The following is a 277-nucleotide window of genomic DNA, read 5'->3' on the forward strand; positions in this document are numbered from 1 at the left end:
ACGGAAATACCTCTTTCCCCGCTTGCAGTGGGTTTGAAAACAGCAGGGACGGAGCCGGACGGCAGGGGGAGGGCGGCGGCGCAGCTCTTCCTGCACACTAGAGTCCCGCGACCAGAGAGACCTGCCTCTCTGAGGTCCGCGGCTCGCCTCTCCTAACGCGGTGCGTGGCGAGCCGCGCAAGACCCTGCCTGCGGGAAGGGCTGCGGAGTGACAACCGCGCACCGCGGGGCAGGGGGCCGTGCCCTCTTGGCCTGCGCAGCCCGTGTCCAGGCCCTGC

The sequence above is a fragment of the Marmota marmota genome, unplaced genomic scaffold, assembly GCF_001458135.2.
Source record: "Marmota marmota marmota unplaced genomic scaffold, marMar, whole genome shotgun sequence".
In the NCBI taxonomy this organism is placed as follows: Eukaryota; Metazoa; Chordata; class Mammalia; order Rodentia; family Sciuridae; genus Marmota; species Marmota marmota.